This window comes from Camellia sinensis, chromosome 13 (genome assembly GCF_055761805.1).
Source record: "Camellia sinensis isolate YWXY chromosome 13, ASM5576180v1, whole genome shotgun sequence".
NCBI classification, from domain to species: domain Eukaryota; kingdom Viridiplantae; phylum Streptophyta; class Magnoliopsida; order Ericales; family Theaceae; genus Camellia; species Camellia sinensis.
In genome coordinates this window covers 137,272,377-137,295,979 of record NC_138973.1, presented here as the reverse complement: position 1 = coordinate 137,295,979, position 23,603 = coordinate 137,272,377, and positions in this window count along the sequence as shown.

The following is a 23,603-nucleotide window of genomic DNA, read 5'->3' as shown; positions in this document are numbered from 1 at the left end:
GCTGAATAAAATTTCCACCGGCAGTGAATTATGGTCATCGGCACAAAATTGATCCATCGGCTAGTGATTCACTGCCGGTCGGCAATATATACTGCCGGTCGGCAAAGAATGCCTGCAGAACCTGCAACTCACAGCAATAGAGGACAGAACTTGCATGGCAATACAATTCAAACAATGTATGCACCAATCATGCCCCCTATCATGTTTGTAACTCAAAAGGACATGTGTCTCGATTCTCGGACCACCAATCACGCATTTCTATGCATGATGGCCCAAGGAACCAAGTGTGCAACTTTCATGTCAAATGAAATGTAAACCAAACAAATGAAACAAGGCCCAATTCCTATCACCAAGTCAAGGAATAAGGCATGCATGCAAGATGCAATGCAACCTAGGCATACAAGCTAAGGATGCAACATGGCATGGCAAGACACTTATGCAAGCATACAAGCAAACATGAGGTAATGTAAATTGATGGAAAAGTGGACTTATACATGATTTAGGCAACTCTAAATAGGCCTAAAACAGTAGCCAAAATGACCAAAATAAAGGACCAAACACATACACACATGCACATGTTAAAGGAGCCAACACTTAGGCACAAATGGGACAACTCTCAAACACATTTGAAAGAAAGTAATCATGGACATATGGCATGCAAGGTAAGCATTGAAAATCATGTTAAAACATGGTGCCAAACCAGGTAACAAGTCAAGCTAAACATGCAACAAATGGCCCAAGTGCTCAAAGTAAACCAATGGAGTATTGAACTACACTTAACAAGACCAAACATGGCATGAACTTATTGACCAAAAACAGAGTTTTAGCACATTAAGACAAGGCCTAAAGATCACTTAGATGGCATCCAAATGACCTAAATTCAAAGGCATGCATAAATGCCAAAACAAGGAGCATGCTACCCAAGCTTTTAAAGCTTCAAAGAGGTGTCCAAAGCAAACATACAAGCATGCTATAAGGTCTGAAATTATGCTAAAAATGATGCCAAATCATTAGAATAAAGCAAATAGTGCATGCTACAAACTCGCACACTTGAGGCCAACAAGCCAAAATGCAAAGGGGGGATATAATGCATGCCATGGCTGACCCAAACAACTATGGACAGACCTCGAGCATGGAAAAATAAGCACACAAGCTTCACAAAACGAGACCTAAAACATGCTCGAGCAAAGGCTAACAACCTAAGGCATATTAAGGCAATAACAAGGCATTACATGGTAGGTATGCTAAGCATGCATGGTGTACCAAAACCAACACACAACAAGGTTATATCATGGCATAATAAGCATGGAAAACAACCAAGACATGATCAATACACATTCTAACATGATGCTCTCTCAAGAGGCCAAAAAGGGTCCCTTTCAAGGACAACAAGGAGAGGGGGTGGCCCTCCCCTTTTGGAGACTTCAAGGCACCATCTCCACCACTAAAATCCCTCAAGATTTCAGTGGTGAAGAGGCCCAAACACCAAAGTCTCAAAACTCACTCAAAATAGCACAAAATGGGGCCTTTCAAGGCCTAAGAGGGGTCAAACACCTCCAAACCACAAAACACTCTAAACAAACAATTAAGAGGGCTAAAAAACAGAACTTTTTTGTATTATACACCAAGCTCAAAAACGATTTTAAGATAGGTAGAAATACAATGCAAGATTGGGGAATAAAGAGGCAAAATTGTTACCCTTGAAGACCCCTTTAACAAATGATGCTCCAACAGTCCTTCTAGGTTGAAAACAGCTCCAAAACTTCAAAACCAACCTCTTAGAACCTCAGTAGCTAAGTGAAGGTGAAACACTATGTGTTTGTGTGCAATAGTAAGACACAAATGCACTTTAACACACACAAGAGGGAGATATAGAGATAGAAAGTGTATGGTTTCTAACCCTAGAACTCAAAACCCTAAAAATGGCTGTCTAAAAATATCTCAAGTCTCTCAAGTGTCTAACCCTAAGGCCAAGAGACAAGGCTCTCTCTTATAGAGCTTCTTGTCTTGTAAAGCTTACAAGACAAGCTTCCAAGAGAGAGATGGAGCCAAAAAGCAAGACAGCTGTGATAAAATATCTGCAAAAGCAGATGCACAGTAGTCGGCCAGCCAAAAATGTCATTTTGACAAAATTTAGTGCTGACCGGCAACAAATGGTGCCGACCGGCAATATACATTGCCGATGGCAGCAAAAACCAGCCGGTGACCTCTAGCCACTGCTGGTGGTGTGTGGGGATGCCTCACAAGGCATTCCCTGCCCCTCCAAGGCAAAACACAAGTGTTTGGTGCAGAACCAGACACAAAACGGTCAAGTTCGGAGATCCTGAGGCAAGGCGCGCGTAGCCGAGACCTCCGAGAACTCCAAACGAACACAAACAGGGGTAATCACCAAGTGTTCCAATGGTGACGTCCAAGTCTTGAGGACGGTCAAAAATGGGGTGTCTACACCTCTCTACACTCTACCAGGTCATAAGCTTCCTAGAAGGGGATAGCGTAGGCGAGATAAATGGAGATCAAGCATTAGCAAAGCAATGCATGGCTGTGTCCACTACAAAATAGATAATTCAAGAGGCCTGAACACATGAGTCAGAAAAGGAACATGTCGGCACCAAGCCTAGTGCCAAAAGTGCGAAAGAACTTGAAAAAGTACCAATCAACCCTGCAAATGAAGAAAAGTTATTTCTCATAGGAAAGGGTCTCACCCTAGGGAAAAAGAAGCAATTGATCCACTTCCTATTTCAGTTTAGGGATGTGTTCGTGTGATGACCCCAACATGCATATTATAATTATAACTATTTAATTGTGTGTCAATTTTTAGTTGTGATATGTGCCATGTAATTAATTTGTTTATATCTGTCTGATTTGAAAACTATCTGTTATGATTTCTGTTCAGAATTCCAAATTGATGGCTTAAATGATATCAGAAATCGAAATTGACTACATGAATAAACTAATTGGAATTTTTAGAATCATTTGGAAAGTTTAATTAAAAATTGATTCAGTTTGATAAATTAAGTTGTGTTTAATTAGCCTAATGTTCTAATTCATGTATTAAGCTAATCCTAACTATATATATGTGCTCTAAGCTCATTTTTGAGCTCATCTTTGAGCTTATCTTCTTCATTTGAGCGCAAAAATCTGAGAAAACATTTTAGAGAGAGAGTGAGCTCTCATCTAGAGAGAGAAAGTGTAGATTTGAAGGAGAACTTGAAGGTTTTGCTAGAGGAACCAAGATTCTGCCATAATTGGTGTATTTGAAGGCTCTAGGTGAGTTTTGTAACCTCAATTCTTGAAGATAATCCATTTTAGAGTTGAGTTTATGGAGTAGATATGATCATTTGCATGTATTTTGTTAAACAAGGTCAAGAAAGTGTTGTAGCTTCACATGTATGCATGAATATGTTGAGTTTTGTCATTTTGAGTTTGGTTTTGATCATCCTTGTTGAGTTTGAGAGTTAATTTGTACATGTATCTTTGATTCATCATGCTTTGACTCTCAATTTCATGTTTTGGAAAGGCGTTTTATACATGCATTGAGCTTTTGAGCTCAATTTTGTTAAGTCATAAGTTTTGAGAAAAGAGTTTGGAAAATCTTACATACATGAACTTTGGAGTTCAATTTTGTTTGAAACAAAAAGATTTTGAGCAATGGTTTTTAAAGGGTCATGTATACATATTTTCTAAAACAATTCTATGTTTTTGACCAAGCCATGCATGACCCAAGGCTTTGAATTGGTGTTTGGAAGCTCAAACTTTCAATTTTGAAAACCAGAATTTTGTCAGACCGCTTTGAGAGCTCCCAGTACTTTTACAGTTTTTACAGACCGCTTGAGCAACCAACAGGTGGCTCGAGTGAACTCAGTGTATGTTTGGTATCTACTCGAGCGACGAAGAGTTGGCTTGAGCGCATATCTGAACCATCTAGTAGTTTTGTAGACCTCTATGACCGCTCGAGCGACCAAAGGTTGGCTTGAGTGAAGACCCTGTTTCAGCATATTTTGAAAATATATTTTGTGTTCATATCTGCGTCCTCATGTCTTTCTGAGCATTCCTAGGCATGAAATATGATTCATTGAGGATTAATAAGTAAGAAACCTACATGAGTAATTGAATTAGAAAAGAGAAGATGAATTATTCGATTCGAATAAGTGTTACAATGTGTATAGTTATGTGTAATGTGCAGGTTAGAACATTGAAGAGGAACATCAAACTAGTCAAGGTGAGTAATGTCTTTGTAAAGATATTTTATATAAGCTATTTTGAAATTGGTTTTGCTATACAATGAATTATGAAATTTATACATTGTTACAAGTTATGAGATATGACAAGATTCCGAATAAGTACTTTTGAGACACTAAGTTATGCTTTGAAACTTTGAATTGTGTACAATATGATAAGCTTTCCAAAAATGAGATTTGCTAAGAATGAATGAGTTTCCTTTTGAATGACTATTGTGTCGATATGGAAAATGTATTTTGAACTCCGATAACTTTTGTTCTATTATTCTGTAAGACTTCGATAACAATCATTCCGTAGAGTATCTATACGTAATTGACATTCCGTATGAGTCGTCTAAGTGGGCGTTCCATATGAATTCGATGGTAATCATTCCGTATGGTATCTACACGTAGAAGACGTTCTGAATGAGCTCATCAAACATATAAGTCATCAAAGTGATGTTCCGCATAAGTCATCAAGTCCGATGTTCTATATGAGTCACCAATATGGGTGTTCCGAATGAAGTCATTCTATGTGAATGTTCCATATGGTATTTCGACAAGTTAAATAAGGCTTTTGGGTACTACACAATGCGTTTAGTTAGAAAAGGTTTGATGAATTTTATTTGTTATTATACGTTTCTGAAACATGCTTTCATTATGTCAAGAACTTTGTATTTCTGGTAAGTTATGAAACTCATTCATTTAACCCCTTTACATTGAGATACTCATTGGGCTTCCAGCTCACTTCGTTTATATATATGTATGTGTAGACGTCCCCGAACGCCCCGGGAGGAACGAGCTCCCGTTCCGTTCATATTGGGGTCACTACAGCTCAGGACTCTCAAATTGTCACGGTTCTAAATCTGAACCAAAGAGTCCAAATCCGGCAAATCGTTTTGAGAAAACAGATTTTGAAAGAAGTGCCAAACATGGACTGGTTTGCCAGATACAGAGTCGCCACCTAAATATTTTATTTTGGGGAAATTTAGGAAACCCTGACTCGTTTGCCTAAGGCCACGTGTCCGTCATCACCAAAGTTGCCTCGGCTCGGGAACTTGGGTACGATTGGGGAAGGTCACTTCGTGAGCACCCCCGCTCGCCCGATCAAAGATCGGCCTCTACTAACCATGATATCTATTTTTGAAAACATTATGCGTTCTTATTCCGGTTATTAGCCTAGATTTACTATGTGATGCGCACAGCATACAAGTATAGACTGGATCGCCTGAATTGGAACAAAACATTTCATGTTTGTTTGTTTGAAAATGGTTTGATGGTGCTACTCGCAAGTAGGCTAAGACGTGGATTTGCCACCCTCAGGTGGGCTTAGAAAACATGATTTTGCCACTATCTAATGGGCTTAAAACACACATTTGATGAATTGTTCCAATTCAAATAACCCAACCTTCACCCACAGGCATTCAGGCAGTTATATCACATAAGCAATTAGCCTCATGGTAAACATGCTATCATGGCAGTCACTCACACACATGCAAGGATGCTAAAGCATAAAACTTACCGAGTACTCCAAGCCAAAACAGAAGCTAATTAGAAATCCATGCATGATCCTAACTATACAAAGATGCCTAATGCAACACATGCAAAAATGCAACTATAGCAGGCTCGGCTATTCTAGACATGGCATATGAAATGCTACAGCTAACATGTATTCAATTTAGAATTGAAAATACAATGCAGTTAGTATGATGCGCCAAGCCCGATGCATGCAAAACAGATGGATGAATGCAAACATGCTGTCATACTGTATGCTAATTGAAATATGCCCTAATCTAACCATCAAAAGCGGATAAATAAAAGGGAGAAAGACGTGGGGTTGGAAGACATACAACACACACACACACACTTATTACAGTTGTGCCCTCGCGCAGAGGGTCCGAATAAATAATACAGTCCCAAATAAAAGAATATTACAATCCAAATATTACAGTCCGAATAATATACAAATTCCTAATTAATTAACAAATTAACTAAGAAAGCTAAATAAAACTGGCACGCAAGCCAGGGACTGCCTTGCTTCTGATGAATGATGTATGTTAGGCTGCTTTGCGCGGAAATCCACAGGGATGCCCCAATTAGCCTCTGTTTAGCAGTTATTCTTGGGATGCGTGCCAAGCTCCGAAAATTTGCTGATTCTTCATTTTGCTGCAACAGAGAGCAGGAAAGGGGCATGGCAATGTATTTTCACAGATATATGCATGCCTCGATCCTCGTGCCACCAATCACGCATACCGATGCATGATGGCAGAGGAGTCGAAATGTGCAACTCAATATAGAATGAATGCACGTATAAACGCAACAAGAACCTAGCTCCATCGTGGATGATCCGGAGTGTCGGTGACTTGGAATTGAGACACGTTCCGTCACTCGGAGTACGAAACGCACCTCATTTCCCGTGCCCGGGCTAACTCCTATCTCGAACACGATGCAATATGCATGGTATGCATGAATGCAACTAAGATACAGCCTAGTATGCACAATGCTATGAAAATGAGATGTCTCGAAATGCGTGCACACGGGCACGCAAACTGAGAAAATGACATACGCAATGCAAATGACATGAAAATATGATATGGGCTTACACTAACATGAGAGAGCCTTAGCCACACTCACACAAGAGGCTGATGAATGAAATAGAGTGCCTCGAAATGCGTGCACACGGGCACGCAAACCGAGGCAATGGTATATGCAATGCAATGGCATGAAAATGGCATATGGAATGCAACATGGACTTATACTAACATGAGAGGGCCTCAGCCGCACTCACATAAGAGGCAGATGAATGAAAATGAAGTGTCTCGAAATGCGTGCACACGGGCACGCAAACCGTGGCAATGGCATACGCAATGCAAATGACAAAAATGGCATATAAAATGCAACATGGACTTATACTAACATGAGAGAGCCTCAGCCACACTCACATAAGAGGCCGGTGAATGAAAATGAAGTGCCTCGAAATGCGTGCACACGGGCACGCAAACCGAGGCAATGTCATACGCAATGCAATATGGCAAAAATGGCATATAGAATGCAACATGGACTTATACTAACATGAGAGAGCCTCAGCCACACTCACATAGGAGGCCGGTGAATGAAAATGAAGTGCCTCGAAATGCGTGCACACGGGCACGCAAACCGAGGCAATGGCATACGCAATGCAATATGACAAAAATGGCATATAGAATGCAACATGGACTTATACTAACATGAGAGAGCCTCAGCCACACTCACATAGGAGGCCGGTGAATGAAAATGAAGTGCCTCGAAATGCGTGCACACGGGCACACAAACCGAGGCAATGGCATACGCAATATAATATGGCAAAAATGGCATATAGAATGCAACATGGACTTATACTAACATGAGAGAGCCTCAGCCACACTCACATAAGAGGCCGATGAATGAAAATGAAGTGCCTCGAAATGCGTGCACACGGGCACGCAAACCGAGGCAATGGCATACGCAATGCAAAGGCATGGAAATGGCATATAGAATGCAACATGGACTTATACTAACATGAGAGGGCCTCAGCCACACTCACATAAGAGGCCGATGAATGAAAATGGAGTGCCTCGAAATGCGTGCACACGGGCACGCAAACCGAGACAATGGTATATGCAATGCAAAGGCATGGAAATGGCATATAGAATGCAACATGGAATTATACTAACATGAGAGGGCCTCAGCCACACTCACATAAGAGGTCGATGAATGAAAATAGAGTGCCTCGAAATGCGTGCACACGGGCACGCAAACCGAGGCAATGGTATATGCAATGCAAAGGCATGAAAATGGCATATAGAATGCAACATGGACTTATACTAACATGAGAGGGCCTCAGCCACACTCACATAAGAGGCCGATGAATGAAAATGGAGTGCCTCGAAATGCGTGCACACGGGCACGCAAACCGAGGCAATGGTATATGCAATGCAAAGGCATGGAAATGGCATATAGAATGCAACATGGAATTATACTAACATGAGAGGGCCTCAGCCACACTCACATAAGAGGCCGATGAATGAAAATGGAGTGCCTCGAAATGCGTGCACACGGGCACGCAAACCGAGGCAATGGTATATGCAATGCAAAGGGATGGAAATGGCATATAGAATGCAACATGGACTTATACTAACATGAGAGGGCCTCAGCCACACTCACATAAGAGGCCGATGAATAAAATGGAGTGCCTCGAAATGCGTGCACACGGGCACGCAAACCGAGGCAATGGTATATGCAATGCAAATGCATGGAAAATGATATGCAAACATGTTAATGGATTTTCAGCAATGAAATGTGGGGGAAAACAGCCCCGAAATGAAGCGAAAACACACCTGATGCATGGAATCTCTCCCGAAATGCAAATTAGGCGCATAGAATGAACTACAGCTATACAAAGCATGCATAATTGGTACACGAGACGAAAACACAGAAGCAAGGCAGCCTCAAAATAAGCATTTTTACAGTTTATGGCATGGCCAACCAGCAAACAAAGATAGGGCAACAATGGCATGCAAAAATGGCCCTAAATATGAGGTTATGAAGCAACTCACAGCTGCTGACCTCAAACAGGTTAGGGCCCTTCAACAACATTGAAGAGGGGCCCAAAATAAGCACATTTACAGAACTGTAAAAACCCTAAAAACAAACATAGATATAGCTAAGCTCTTATGCAAGAAAAAGGGCCAAAAGGTGGCCAAAGAGGCAAGTGGTATATGCAAAGCCCAAACTGAAAAATTCCCTTCTACAACATTGAAGAGGGACCAAAAATATCCATATTTACAGAACTGTAAAAACCCCAAAACAGTATACAAACATGCTAGAAATGCGATGCAAAATGAGGCTCAAAAGTGGCTATAACACAAAGTATACAAAATATTCATCAAACAGCCAAAGACCCTTAATAAAACATGTAGAATGGGCCAAAATAAGACTATTTTCAGTACTGTAAAATGACCAAAAACAGAAGCATGATAGGCTGCCAAAGCATGCAAAAATGGGGATCAAAGAGGGGATATAACATGAAGTGGCACATGGAAGTCCCAAACACTGATGATCCCTTCTTCAATGTTGAAGAGGGGCTCAAAATAAGACTATTTTTAGTTCTGTAAAATGCCCAAAAATGGAAGCATAATGGGTTGCCAAAGCATGCAAGAAAATAGCATTCAAGGAAGATATTGAAGCAAGTGCAAGATGGGGGGTTCAAACAGGGTTGAGCCCTTAAGAAAAAGTGAAAAAGAGCTCAAAAGAAGGCCACTTTCAGTTATGGCCGGAGCTCAAAGCAAAAAGCATATATGGTTAAGAAATGTTGCAAAAATAAGCTCAAAAAGGGGGAAATGGCAACTCACCCTTGTAGACCAATCTTTGGTTGCTTCTTGGACCAAGTTGCAGCACCTTTAGCCTCTGAGGAGCCCTGCTTGTTGCTGGAAATGGAGTGGTGGTGGTGGTGCTTGGTGGTGATGAAGAAATGAGGTATAGAACTTGGATGTTTTGAAAAAAATGAGAGAGATAGAGGGGGATTTGGATGCAAGACTTGAAGACAATTTTTCTAACCCCTTTTCTTGAGTTGGGAGGCCAGAAATATAGGCAAGAGAGGGAGAGAACTCTAGGCCAAAAGTGGAGTGAAAATGAGGCTTGTTTTCCCCCACAAAATATCCCCCGGATTGAGATATTTTCTGGGGGAAACAGCTATACAGCTGTAAAGTGCCACTCGCAAGGAACATGGCCGGCCACCTTTTGGTGTTGCAGGTGGCCGGCCGGCCACTCCCCCTAGCCGGACGGCTAGGGGTCAAAAGGGTCAAGTTGGAATAGTGGTCGGCCACCACAAAAAGGTGGCCTCCCAGGTTTCCTCTTCACAACCCTGTGGTTCGAATTTGGAAACTCTAAAACAGGAGAGAGAACAAGCCATTTTGAGGAGGGGTTCAAAAGGTTCAAATGGAATTAATGGCCGGCCATAAACTTTTAGGGTCCTCCCATGTGTGTACATCACAAACATGTGGTTTGGGGTTGAAGAAAATGTCTCCAAGGTGTTCAACATTGGCTCGGAAGTGAGAAAAACGGGTGTCGGAGGGTAAAAATGGAATATAACTGGTTGCCAAGATAATTGCTGGCCTCCCACCCTCCAGTGACCTTCCTGGTGATGAAACAGAGGCACCTGCCAAAAATGAACGAAAACCGATGCAAAACGAATGCTCGGGGGCCAAAACACGCAGTTCGGGGTCCCGAAAACGGGCTGTTAAGCACCGAAAGTGGCATTCGGCCACGAAGTGGGTTTCTCCGACCCCAGTGTCCCTTGAAAGGGAGTAAATAAGATGTATGCCAAAAATCAGAACAAACGGAGATGGTTAGGCGGTCCCGAACCGAGGCACACGGCCAACGGTCCCGGAAAACCGGAAACCGGACTCCGAAATGGGCAAAATGGCCTACAGCCACAAAATGTAGCCCACGGCCACTAAGAGATGGTCTACAGGACCTCTCCCTCCCCTCAGGAAAAGAAACAGAGAAAACCGAGCCTGGTTCGCAAACCGAGGCAAGGCACAGAAGAGGGTTCGGAAGCTTGGAGGCAGGGCTCACGGCCGCAACTCTGAGACTTCTGAACGAGCACATTATGCAACATCACCAAGCGCTCAATCGGTGACGTCTGAGTCTTAAGGTCGGTCAAAAATGGGGTGTCTACAGTATGTAGGTGAACATTGGAAAGTTCTGCATTAGAGCTTGCTTTGGAGTCAACCTTTGTTTTTGTGAAGCCACCCAAGATATGCCTTCACATCGAGGCCTTAGCTTTTGTTTTGGCCAAGCTTGCTAAGCTTTGGTTTTGTATAGTTTGTAATGTTATAGTTTTGATCTTGGGTTATGTATCTACATGATAAATGTGTAAATATTATACATATGATGTGAGATGTGTTATGTATGTTTCTGTTCATGGCATGTATGCACAGTTCAATGGATAAATTTTATACTCTGTTTCCACTTCAGGCCCGTGCATTTAATTATATATTTTGAAATTTTGACTTCGAGGCCGAGTAATCTGGGATTACTGGCCGATTACTGCCTAAACCTCTAGGGGCAGGTTTGGGTCGTGATAGTTCTCATGGACCTCATATGAGATGGAAGGAATCAGCCCAAGGACATCATGCCACAAGCTTAATGTAAACCCAGACTCAAGGTTTGTGATATAGAAAAGTAGAAAATCGGTGCCACAACACAGAAAAGTAAAAAGGTTGCTTGAAGTCGATGCTATTTGTGAAGTACAGTACTCGGAGTGGCTGTCTAACACTGTTGTCATAAAGAAAAAGAACGGAAAGTGGAGAGTTTGTGTGGATTTCATCTATTTGAATAAAGCATGCCCCAAAGACAGTTTTTCCCTACCTAAAATTGACCAACTGGTAAATACCACATCTAGACATAAGAGAATAAGCTTTTTTGATGCATACAGAGGATATCTGTGATACCCCTGTTCTGTATTATGTGAATTGGTCCCTAATGCGTATGTGATTATATGTTTTGATGTGATTTGTGTGCCATTATGTGAATGTATATGATCTTGAATTTCTATCTGTTCGCCGTAGGAATATCTGTTTGAATAATCTGCTTTGGAAATTAAATTGAGGGCCTTATCAGCCACAGAACCCGAAATTGATTACGCCATTGTGATTGGCATAATTTGTAGAGCCTACGGTGAAATTTAATTGAAAATTGATTCTGATCAATTTAAACTGATTAAATTGATGAATAAAGTGCCCAAACATTTTTTATATTAAAATATTTACTAGTGGGGCTCGTTGTGTATTGGCATTACACCCTCCTTTGTCCCTCTTGAACTCAAGATCTGAGTTAAACATTTGAGAGAGTGAGAGAGGGGCCGGCCATAGTGAGAGAAAGGGGGAGGATTGTGCTATTTAGCCTAAAGCTTGGAGATTTTGGAGGTTAAGCTCAAGAATCGCCATAGATTGTGAAGATTAAGCTCCTTGGTAAGTAATTCATGCATTGTTAGTCACTACCTTGTGAATTCAAGTCCAATAGATGGCCAAGAGCATGAATTAGTTTGAATGAAAAGGAATTGAGTTGTGCATGTTGAATTTCAGGTTAATAGAAGCATGCATGTGAAGAATTGTTATAGATTTCCATGTTTGAGCTTAATTTGTGTAATCCATGTTGAAGTTTGAAGGAAATCCATGTGTGTGACCATTTCCTCACCAAATAAGTTGTGAATAATGTGTATTTCTTACATACAAGGGGAGATTATGAAAGGATAGGCTTTGCATGTTAGAATTTGATATGCTGGTGATGAATTGGGATTAATTTGAGGCATGCATGTAAATGATATAAGAGATTGAGCTTCCTAATGTTGTAATATTGCATTGGTATCATATTAATATGTGTATGTTTGAGTTTTGAGCCATTGCATGCAAGAATTGTAGCTGGAAAGTTGAATTGGAGCTCAAGAACACGATCTGGGAAACCCAGAATTTTGATGTCCGCTCGAGCGGGGAAGTTCACGCTCGAGCAGGGATTTCGAGCTCCCAGTATTTTGTTCTTGCAGGCTTGGTGTCCCCTCGAGCGGTAAAGTTCACGCTCGAGCGGGGAGCTATGTTGAAAGGCCTTCCGCTCGAGCGCTATATTGGACGCTCAAGCGTAAATTTCACCTATCTAGTACTTTTGCAGGCCTTAGAGTTCCGCTCGAGCGGGGAAGTTGACGCTCGAGCGGGGACCCTGTTTTCTGAAATTCTGGAAATGAATTATGTGTTTTGTTTTCCGTTCTCTTTCACTTGTAAGCACTCTTAGGCATATGTTAAGCATTGTAAATGAGCTAATGAAATGTGAATTAAGCCTAAAGAGAGATATGTGAATTAAAGAACGGATTGAACTGTTAGTGACCCTTTTGTGTTCATGAAATGAGTAGGGTCAAGTTCCAGGGCAAATCCACAAGCCGATCACTGTGAGTAATATCGATATTTGAATGTTTGTGAATGTCCAATTGTTTATTTCCTTATAAGCTTTATGAGTTGCTATTCGGGATTGTGGACGCGAGTCTGACATGAATACACATAAATGGACCAAAGGTCATTTTGATAAACATGAATGGACCAAAGGTCATTTTGATAGACAAGAATGGACCAAAGGTCGTTTTGATAGACATGAATGGACCAAAGGTTGTTTTGATAGAAATGAGTGGGCCAAAGGCCGCTTTGACATGAATGAATGGACCAAAGGTCGTTTTGACATGAATGAGTGGGCCAAAGGCCGTTTTGACATGAATAAATGCGCCGAAGGCCGTTTTGACAAGGATGAACGGGCCGAAGGCCGTTTCGACACAAATGAACGGGCCGAAGGCCGTTTTGACATGAATGGAAATTTAGATGGGCAAGAGGCCAGAATGTTTGGAACTACAGTCACTTGAGTTGGAATTTCGTATAGTTATATATATATATCTGTTAAATAGAATTATGAACTGGGCCCAAGGCCGTTTGGAACATGTTGTCCTACGTTGTTATGTATATTCTGTAATTGATATTATTCACTGGGCTATCGTTCACGCTCATTCATGTGTTTGTAGGTGAGCCAAGAGAGGCACAAACCCAGCCCCAGTGAAATCTGCTAGGAACAACATGAGTTTTGGAGAGTCAGCCTCGTGTCTCACACATGAGACCATCCTTGCCCTTTTATCATGTACTTATGTTTTGTCTTGTTGGCAAGGGCTTTGTTTATATTTGTACATAGTCTGTTATAGGTTGACTCGTCTTGGATGATCCTATCTGTAATGAGTTTTGTGATATAGTACTTTGATGTGGGTTATTAACGTATCTGAGTATGGGTTGTTTGATGTGCATATAAGCATGGCTCTGTGGACAAAGTTTTAAATTTTTACTTCCGTTTGGCCCCTTTACTCTGGTGAATTATGTCTGTTTTGGTCTGAGGCCGTAGGTAGTCACAGGATTACTGGCCGGTTATGTCCTTAACCCATAGGGGCGGGTTCAGGTCATGACAATATCGTCAAACAACTATGCATCTGGATGATTAGGAGAAAACGTCATTCATCACTCTAGTAGGATTATTCTACTACAAGGTAATGCCTTTCGGATTAAAGAATGCAGGGGCAACGTACCAACGGCTAGTTACAAAAATGCTCAATAGACAGATCGGCCGGTATCTCAAAGTCTACATTGATGATATGGTGATCAAGTCACAAGAGGCCAAGAACTATCTAGCAGATCTCCAAGAAGCATTTGAAATCCTTCAGAGGTACAAGATAAAGCTTAACACGGTGAAGTGCGCCTTTGGGATTGGATTTGGGAAGTTTCTTGGATACGTTGTCACTCAACAGGGAATAGAAGTAAATCCCAAACAAATCCAAGCATTGCACAATTTGACCCCTCCCACATTCGTAAAAGGAATCCAGGCACTCACTGGAATAGCAGCAGCACTCAACAGATTCATTAGTCGATCTTCGAACTGCTGCTGACCATTCTTCCAATTGACAAAGAAGAAATCTTAGTTTGCGTGGACTCCAGAATGCAATCAAGCATTGCAAGAACTGAAAGTGTACTTGGCAAGACCACTCTTGCTCACTAGCCCTGAAATAGAAGAAAAGTTATATGTATACGTGGCAGTATCTGATCATGGTGTGAGTTCGGCACTTGTCAGGGAATCCTCAAATGGATAGTCCCTAGTCTGTTACATAAGCAAAACATTGTTTGACGCAGAAACAAGGTATTTACCGTTAGAAAACTTGTTTTAGCACTTGTCATCACATCCAGGAAATTGAGGCATTATTTCTTGGCCCACTCCATCATTGTTTATTCTGAACATCTACTTAAAAGGGTCTTTCACAAGCCAGACTCATCAAGATGAATTTCCAAATAGGCTGTTAAGCTCAGATAGTACGACGTTAAATTCAGACCATGAACTGCCTTCAAAGGGCAGGTCCTAGTAGATTTTGTAGCAGAACTCTCCTGTAGACCGCCCGAACTTCCTCCGTGCGCCCCCCTTTCGGAGAGGGTACGGATTTGGGTTCATAGCTACTACAGTTCGGACTCCTATCATGGTTCTGAATCTAATCTCACAAAGTGTAATGTAAGACTGATAAATCACCAAAGAGTTCAATCTAGCAAATCATTTTGAAAAATCAGATTTTAAATCAAATTATGCCAAATTGGACTGCTTTGCCAGATTACAGAGTCGCCATCTAAATATTTTATTTTTTGGAAAATTTAGGAAATCCTGACTCGTGCCAAAGGCCACGTGTCCATCATCACCAAAGTTGCCTCGGCTTGGGAACTTGGGTACGAGAGGGGAAGGTCCTGAAATGAGCACCCCCGCTCGCCTGATCAAAGGATCGGCCTCTACTAAACATGATATGTTGTTTTATAAACACATGTGTTCTTATTCTGGTATTTAATCCAACTTTAGTATATGATGCGCACAACACACAAGTATAGACTAGATCGCCTAAATTGGAACAAAATAATTCAATGTTTGTTTTTGAAAATGGTTTGAATTTTCCACCCTCAAGTGGGCTTAGAAATGCGGATTTGCCACCAAACAAGGTGGGCTTAAAACATGATGATTTGCCACTCCAAGTGGGCTTACAACTCACATTTTGATGAATTGTTCCAATTCAAGTAATGAAGCCTTCATCTACAGGCATTCATGCAGTTATAGCAATTAAGCAAATAGCCTCATGGCAAGCATGCTATCATAACAACACTCACACACATGCAAGTATGCTAAAGTGTAAACACTTACAGTGTACTCCAAGCCAAAACAGAGAACTAGTTAGAAATCATGCATGATCCTAGCTATGATAAAATGCCAAATGCAACACATGAAAAAATGCAACTAAATAAGCTCGGCTATCTAATATGGCATATGAAATGAAATACTTGATAACATGCTTTGAAACACGTATTCAAGTAAGTATTGAAATACGATGCAGTTTGAATGATGCGCCGAGCCCGGTGCATGCAAGACAAATGAATGACACAAACATGCAAGCATAAGGTATGGTAATTGAAAATGATCACTAATCTAACCATTGAAAGCCGGTAAATAAAAGGGAGAAAGACGTGGGGTTGGAAGACATTCATACACACACGCACACTTATTACAACATTACCCTCACGAAGGAGGGTCTGAATAAACTAAGCTAATCTAATCTAAGCTAAGCTAACTAACTAATTAACTAACTTAGCTAATTAATTATTACAAACCAAATTGAATTTGAATAACTAGCTAATCTAAGCTAATTAGAATATTACAAAAATGAATTGAATTAGCTAAGCACATTAACTAATTAATTACAAATACCGGCAAATTAACTATAAGTAAAGCAGTTAAAATGGCCTCGAGGGGAGGGAGACATGCATGCTCGGTTTGCTTCGCCCGAAAGTGCATTGCTTTGCCATGAGTTGTCTCTGTTTGCACTCGCAGTAACCTTAGAGCATCCAACACACTTTCAGGTTGCATCTACCCCAAAATAGGAGCATTTTGGAAAACTTTGCTACAGGTGGCCGGCCGGCCGGCCACCTTAACTGGTCGGTAGGCTATCTCAACTAGTCGGCCGGCCAGTACAAGTGGTCGGCAGGCTATTGCAAGTGGCCGGCCGGCCACTTCCCTTTCTAGAATCCCAATTTTGCTGTAACAGAGATCAATAAAGGCACAGTAATGCATTTGCATGGAAATGTGTGTGCAACTACTCCCCTTATCATTTCTCAAGCTCAAAAGAGCATAGTACTCGGCTCTCAAGCCACCAATCACGCATCTCAATGCATGACGGCCAAAAAGTCAAGCTTGCCCAATGTTAGTAAATGCACAAACAAGACTCGAAGAGCCCCCTCCCTATCATACACGATCAAGGGTGTCGGCGACCGAGAAACGCAACACGTTTTATCACTTTGAGTATGAAACGCGCCACATTCCTCGTGTTTGGATTGACGTCATCCAAACATAATGCAATGCAAACAACATGCTCATCTTTCGACACTAAAGTGGCATTTACAAGACTATATCATGTAAGCAATGCATGCAAAACATGTTAAGGGGCCAAGAGCACTAAAGCAAGTGAAGAACATTACACATGAGGGATGCACTATCAATCTTAAATGATCAAACCAGTTGTGGACAGACCTAAGATACTCCAAAATGGTGGCCAAAACACACTAAAACTTAGGCACAAAAAGCAAGAAATGCATGCTCATTCGTTTGCTCGCAAGCAAGGCACCAAGCTTAACTTTCAAACACATTGGAAGAGTGATTTATGAGAGCATGGCAAAGGTACAAGCACTGAAATCATGTGCCAAATGATGACATATCATGCAAACAACACAAGTATGGCATGCTAGAAAGCCCAAAGCACAAGACTAGTAAAGAGCACTACAGAAGGAGCATGCAATGCATAGCCTAAACAACCAAACCAGCTTTGGATAGAGCTAAATTATGCCAAAACAAAGGTTAAAACATGCTGAAATGGTAGCCCAAAAGCTTAGACAAGCATGCTTACGTATTGGCTCATGATCAAGGCATAAAGCACAACCCATAAAAGCTATGAAAGAGTGGAATATGTGAGAGTGTGACTATGCTATATACATTGAAATTACATGCTAAATGATGCCAAAACACACAATCATCACATACACAACATATTAAAGGCCTCAAAACTCAAAGCTAGTCAAGGCCATTTACAGTACAACTATACAAAGCAAAGCATGTATGACCGAGACCATCCAAATTAGAGTTAAAGCGTGCTAAAATATGTGCAAAAACATGTTGAGATAGAGTTAACACAAGCTAGGATGATAGGCATGAAGCATGAAGCATGTTAGGCCAACAAGTAAGATTACACCACAAGTATAAGATGCAAGCAACCAATGACCAAACCAACCAAAAACAGAGTTATGGCAGGTCCAAAAAGTCACAAAAAAACATGCTTGAGCTCAACTTAAAGAAAGGAGAGATACATGCTCACTTAGTAGGCCAACAAGACATGCAAGCAAGACAAAAGGAGAGGGGACCACCCTCTCCCATTTTGGGCCACAAAACCAACTTTTTACCATTGAAATTCCTGAGTTTCCGTGGTAAAAATACCAAACAAGGGGTGATTCAAAAGCTTAGAGAGTTGGCTCAAGAGACTTAACAAGCCAAAGAGTAAAAGAGGGGAACCACCCCCCTAACCACACAAGGCTCAAACCAACATTTTCAAGCCTTAAAATTAGAGTTTTGAGAGGCTAAAAACATCCCCAAAGTAGCATGCAAAGGTGGTCAAGCTATTAATCAAAACAAAGCTTTAAAAGGGACAAGTGCCTTACCCTTGAAGCACAGCAGCAAGGAGGCAACTTCGGCAACAATTTTGAACCAAAAGCAATCCAAAGACCTCAAATGAAGCCCCAATGGACCGAAGCTCCAAAGGGAAGGTGTTTAACTAGGTGTCTTAGTGCAAATGTGTGAAAAAAACACACTTTAAGGCTCAAAATAGCACAATATAGAGAGAGTGAGAATTCTAGAGAGAGAGGGAGATTTTTTTGCTCTGGAAAATATGAACCCTCAAATAGGGGGAGGGAACTCCCCTTATATAGAGGAGACAAGCAAAAGGCTTGCTCCATTCCTCCATACACGTGTATGGAGGATGAGTTTCAGTGAGCCACAGCTGGCTCACAAAAATATCTAAAAAGGAGAAAAAGTGGTTGCTGGCCAGTTAAGGTGGCCGGCCGACCACTTGAAGTGGCCTACAAGGGAGGAAAGTGGCCGGCAAGTGCCAAAAGTGGCCGGCAAGGCCTTCTTCCCCCCTTTTAGGCAAGAGGCAACAAGGTTTGGCCCAAAAACCAAGGCTAAAACACAAACTGTTAAGAGACTCAAAGACAAGGCCCTTAGCCGAGACCCTTGGGCACTCAAAACAAGCACAAACATGCGCAATCATCGAGTGCATAACTGATGACGTCAAAGTCTTGAGGTCAGTCAAAAATGGGGTGTCTACATCTCTCCAAAGGAAGGAGCCAGAGTTAAGGGCGGCCACTCATCAGGAGCATCATGGACCATGCGATGCGATAGGTCCTCCAACAATAAAGGCGTAGAAATAGGATTTGTACTAACCACACCCAACGAAGAGGTACTAGAATTTTCTGCTGGATTGGACTTTTCGCCCACCAACAATAACTGTGAATAAAAGACCCTCATTAACAGGCTCATAACCACAAAAACACTAGGGGCAGACTCTATACGCATACTGTGTGACTCGTAGTTTGTCACTAAGTAGATGACTGAGGAGTATGTAGTCCACGATGAAAGATTGATGAAATACTTGACTACAACCAAGAAGGTAGTAAAGCAATTCTCTTCATTCGAGATTCAGCACATAGGACAAGATCAAAACAGCTATGCAGATACATTGGCCAGTTCAGCCACAACAATTGATTAAAATTGAGATTGGTACTATCATCGCCTCCAGCATTACGATGTGGGAAGTTCTGTACATCCAACACGGGAAAGCTAGATGACCTCTCTCATCAACTATCTTTCCAAAGAGATATTATCAAGAACAAAAAGGAAGCACATCGGATTCGGCGTTAGGCTATGTGTTTCTGGTTAAATTAATCAAACCAGAAGTTTAGGAGATCATATTTTGGTCCTTATCTTAGGCGTGTCCATCCAAATGAGGTAGTAGGTATGTTGGAAGAAATTCATAAAGGATCATAAAGAGCTCATACAGGAGGAAGATCTTTGGCACATCGAGCCCTTACCCAAGGGTATTGTGGTCCTTACATGCAAAAAGATGCCCAGCAATTTGTCCAATGATGCTTAGTATGTCAAAGGCATGCGCTAATCATACAACAACCGTTCGAAGAACTCAACCCAGTTGCAAGTCCTTGGTCATTTGTGCAATGGGGGTTGGATCTAGTTAGGCTCATGCCGAGGGCACCAGGCAATAAAAAGCAACTAATCGTAGCCATGGATTATTTCACAACATTGATAGAGGCCGAACCATTGGTCAATATCAGAGACGTGGATATCAGGAGGTTTGTGTGACAGAAAATAATCACTAGGTTCGGCATTCCAAGAGTGCTCATATCTGACAATGGAACACAATTTGATTGTGGCTGGTACAGGGAGTTGTGTGATCAATATGGAATCAAGGCCTATTATTACATACCGGCTTACCCCCAAAGTAATGGTCAAGTAGAGGCTTCAAACAAAACTTTCTTGAATGGGATAAAAAAGCGATTGGAAGCGGCCAAAGGAAGATGGGCCAAAGAGGTCCCAACAGTCTTCTGGTCTTACAGAATCGAACTCTCCACTGGAAGAGTTAATTTGGTTGAGAACGACACGAATGAGATTTTGATTTTCAAGGAACTATATTTAGCCGAAGAAAAGCATGAAAGGGCCTCTTTTTGATTAACAAGGTATCAACAAGAGATAGCTCGAGCATACAATAAGTAAGTAAAGCATCGACGATATGCGATCGACGACCTTGTTCTAAAAATGGTCCTGCCAAGCGATCACAAGGCAGTTGATGTGAAACTTGGACCAAATTGGGACGAACATATCAAATCACAGATTTGGCTGGAGATGGGGTATATGAAATTGCTGACTAACAAGGAAATGTGCTTCCTAGGCCTTAGAATGCGGTACATTTGAAAAAGTACTATCATTAACCTTGTAACTATGATGTAATAATGCTTGGACAATAAACATAATGAATAAATACAAGGTTTTAGGATTCTACTTGGACAAAATGTGTACTTTTTTTCATTTCTTTCAAAACTATACAACGGGCACAATTGACAATCCACAAAAGTGAAAAAGATGCTTGACCAAAAAAAAACTAAAAACTAAAAATAAAAAACAAAAACGAAAGAAAAACAACAAAAAGTTCACAAGATTCTTTATAAGTTTTTCAGCTCGGTTGGGATGGGGACATCAGGGTTAGACGGAGGAACTTGGGAGTACAATGAGGACAACTCTACCACTCCAGCTTTCTTCATTGTAACCCTCCACCGCTCCCTAAAGAAGAAGTTCTCCAACTTATTCATGTGCTCAGGATAGGTAGCATTAGTTTCATTCCATGTAGTTTTAGTATTTGTTTTCATCTCTACGTCCCGCTGGGCCTTCATTGCTTCCATAGAAGCTTTAAGAGCCTCATGTTCTACCCTCACTCAAACAAGTTGGTGGGTAGCAGTCTCGAAGTTCTCTCTAGCTATCATCTGGCCAGACTCATCAGTCACAACTTTACTATCGGCCGAAATAACATCTTCCAAAAGGCGATTATTTTTTGCCGCCATCTACCTTTTCTCATCGGCGATTAGTCTTCTCCCTTCTTCCATTTTATGTCTCTCTTCATCTTGATGGTCCCTATAGACGGCCCGAAAGTCACGGCTCCGCACGCGAAGGCGCGAAATTGTTTTGTTCATTAGTTACTACAGTTCAGACTTAATGTCATGGTTCTGAATTTAATCTCGCAAAGTGCAATGCAAGACCGATAAATCACCAAAGAGTCCAAATCTGGCAAATCATTTTGGAAAATTAATTTTTATAAAGAAGTGCCAAACATAGCCTGCTTTGACAGATACAGAGTCGCCACCTAAAAATTTTATTTTTGGGAAATTTAGGAAACCCTGACTCGTGCCAAAGGCCACGTGTCCGTCATCACCAAAGTTGCCTCAGCTCGGGAACTTGGGTACGAGAAGGGAAGGTCATGCAATGAGTACCCCCGCTCGCCCGATCAAAAAGATCGGCCTTTACTAAGCATGATATTTTGTTTTTGAAAACACATGTGTTCTTATTCCGGTTTATTAGTTAACCTTGCTACGTGATGCGCACAGCATACAAGTATAGACTAGATTGCCTTAAATTGGAACAAAATATCTCATGTTTGTTTGTTTGAAAATGGTTTGAAGGTGCTACTCGCAAGTAGGCTAAGACATGGATTTTGCCACCCTCAAGTGGGCTTAAGAAAACAAGATTTTGCCACCCTCAAGTGGGCTTAAAACTCGCATTTCGATGAATTGTTTCAATTCAAGCAGTCCAACCTTCATCCATAGGCACTCATGCAATTAATCACTTAAGCAGTTAGCCTCATGGTAAGCATGCTAAACATGGCAACACTAACACACATGCAAGATGCTAAAGCGTAAACACTCACAGTGTACTCCAAGCCAAAACAGAGAACTAGTTAGAAATCATGCATGATCCTAGTTCATGTTAAGATGACTAATGCAACTAGAAATAGGCTCGGCTATTCTAAGATGTCATGTGAATGCAACTAGATAATATGTATTCAAATCGGTATTGAAATACAATGCAGTTTGTATGATGCGCCGAGCCCGGTGCATGCAAGACAGATGAATGATGCACGCATCCGAAGCATAAGGATGTTAATCGAAATATGCCCTAAAACTAACCATCAAAAGCTGATAAATAAAAGGGAGAAAGACGTGAGGTTGGAAGACATTCACACACACACGCACACTTATTACAACATTGTGCCCTCTCGACGGAGGGTCCGAATAAGTACACTAAGCTAGCTATGCTAAGCTATTCTAACTAATCTAATAATCTAATTAGAGTAATTATTACATAATCAAATTGAATAACTAGCTAACACTAAGCTAATTATTACAACATGTTAACTAATTAACAAATTAGCTAGTTTATTCACAAATTCAAAAGCTAACTAATCAAGTAAAGCTAATTACAAATTACATAGCCTCAGCTCAGTTCTAAGAGTTCGAAGATGCATGCTCGATCGCCTCGCTTGAAAATCCGTTACCATGCCTCATGTTGCCTCTGTTTGCACACTTCTGCACCTCTGAAAATTATGCCAACTTCTATGATGCTTCTGACCTACCTTAGGAACCATCTGAGAGTTAGTCGGCCAAAAGTTGTGGCCATCGGCCAAAGAATAATGGTCATCGGCCAATTTCAAGGCTATCGGCCAATTATTGATAGCCAATCGGCAGCCAAAATGGCCGGTTGGCCACTGATTCCTGCAAACTCTCCTTTTTGCTGCAACAGAGCACAAACAGAGGCATGGCAATGTATTTGCAAGAAAATGTGTGTGCAACTACACCCCTTATCATGTCTAAGGCTCAAAGGTGTGTAGTGCTCGGCTCTCGAGCCATCAATCACGCATGTCAATGCCTGATGGCTAAAGAGGCCGAGTTGCACAAACTCAATAAATGCATGACAAACAAGACAATTGGACCATCACCTTTTCATGGATAATCAAAGGCAATGGAGACCAAGGGAGATTGGCTCATTTCATCACTTCAAGTATGAAATGAGCTAATCCATCTTGTGTTCAAACACAACATCGTGTTGAACACAATGCGATGCACACATACAACATGACATGCAAAACTCTCATGCTAATTTTGA